Source organism: Myotis davidii, unplaced genomic scaffold (assembly GCF_000327345.1).
Source record: "Myotis davidii unplaced genomic scaffold, ASM32734v1 scaffold5258, whole genome shotgun sequence".
In the NCBI taxonomy this organism is placed as follows: domain Eukaryota; kingdom Metazoa; phylum Chordata; class Mammalia; order Chiroptera; family Vespertilionidae; genus Myotis; species Myotis davidii.
In genome coordinates this window covers 6,352-8,406 of record NW_006289367.1, presented here as the reverse complement: position 1 = coordinate 8,406, position 2,055 = coordinate 6,352, and positions in this window count along the sequence as shown.

Below are 2,055 nucleotides of genomic sequence, written 5' to 3'. Positions count from 1 at the left end.
AGCCGCACTCGGCCAGATCACCTGTCTCCCGCTCTGCGTCCTGCAGCCGCCTCCGCGGAAATTTGCTATTCATGAAGTGTGGATGGCGGGGAGAGCCCAGGTGGCTTCAGCGCTCCAGGGTCGCGTCCCCCCTTCCTGGTCCTGGGCTGGCTGGATCCCAGCGGTTGGACAGGGCTCATGCTAAGGCAAGCAATGCCGCCGAACCTCCGCCCGCCCCCCGGGTCCCACACGGGAGTGGGCCCCCTGTCTCCGGTGGGCTGTGGGCAGTGGGCAGTTGAGGGCTCCGGCCAGGCGATCGGCACCGCTTGCCTTGGCCCCAGCCCCCGCCCGCCTCCTGATCGCACACGGGAGTGGGCCCCCTGTCTCCAGTGGGCGGGCGAGGGCTCCAGCGAGGCGATCCCCACCCCAGGTAGGTTCACATATGGGTACCTCCAGCACCTAAATTTTGAATTCTTGTTGCTCTATGGGATCCTTTTCCTGAAGGGCAGCAGAACTCAGTGCAGTTGGCTGAAACTAAAACTAGGTGGTCAATCAAGCAGTGTGTATAGTGGCTCTCACCAAACAGGTTGTCATAAGTTGTGCTTCCCATTTGCTGCTCATCTTCTAAAGCCACCTTAAGGGATTAACTGGTGGGAAAATTGATATAAGACATCCTTTAAATTCATATAAGGATGAAATCTGAAGTCCTACTAGTATACACATCTGTTGAAAGTATAGGAAAGGTCAGGTTAGGAACATTTTATGGCACCTATCTCACTTGGGCAAGATTAAGTTAACTGGTCCCACCTCCCCAAAAGGACAGAACCAGCTCCCCACTAATAAAAGGGAGGGGACCCTGTGGAAACAATGCAGAGAGCTAAGAAGCTGTTGAGAGCCCAAACCGGTTTGGCTCAGTGGATGGAGCGTCGGCCTGCGGACTGAAAGGTCCCAGGTTCGATTCCGGTCAAGGGCATGTACCTTGGTTGCGGGCACATCCCCAGTAGGAGATGTGCAGGAGGCAGCTGATCAATGTTACTCTCTCATCGATGTTTCTAACTCTCTATCTCTCTCCCTTCCTCTCTGTAAAAAATCAATAAAATATATTTAAAAAAAAAAAAAAGAAGCTGTTGAGAGAGCTGATAGAGAAAGGTGGGGAGGACCTTAGCAAAGAGTTTGAGTCTATTAGTGCTGAGCTATTCAAATAGGTCAGTCTTGACCAAAATCTCTTCATAAGATCTCACTGCAAAATTAAAATGCCCAATACAATTCCTCCAATTGTTTCTTCGTACTTCTTCCACACCACACATGGTATATTTCCCAAAAGAAATGGTTTTGAAAAAAGAAAAGCAGGAACAAAACTTACTGTTCTAAAAAGTCTCAGGAGAACCTGGAAGATCATGGGGCAGTTTGGGGTTCTCTCAGACAACTCTCAAGTCAGCACCCCAGTTCTAGTTAGGGGTCCTACTTTCTAAGCAGGGATTTAGAGTATTTTGCTAGCTGTCAATCATAATTTTCTGGATCAGTCTGATGTTCTTGATAAATTCCTTCAAGGAATTCACTTGGTCCACCATGGCTACTTACTTAGGCTACACTGAAATCACCAGCTAGTGATTTTGTGTTAGTCTCCCCAAATCCCTTCAGTATTTGTAACTTTTTACTCTGAAAGTGAGAATCCTGGCTCTTGATCCTTAATATATTTATTCTTTGATCACCCTGACAGTATGAAGCCAATTTCTCACCAATGTTTCTACTTCTTCTCCTGCATGCCTTCCTCAATCCTCTCCAGCACTATGCTAGACATTTCCTCCACATGGACCCCTCCTTACCTTATGTGGACTTTAGCATGTCCTACCTATTCCTCACTGTGCTCTGGCTCTGACACTCATTGGAGTGTCCATCAGGCTTCCTCCATGCGTTGGAATTCCTTCACTACATGGGCTCTGACCCCTTGCTGGGGGCCACCTCCATTCCCCTTCTACACCCTGCACCTCTGACTGCCAGAACAGATGTGGACTTTGTTATGCACACCTGAACAGTTTCAGACTGGGTTGTTCAAAAAGAGAAGGGCAGGGAAAG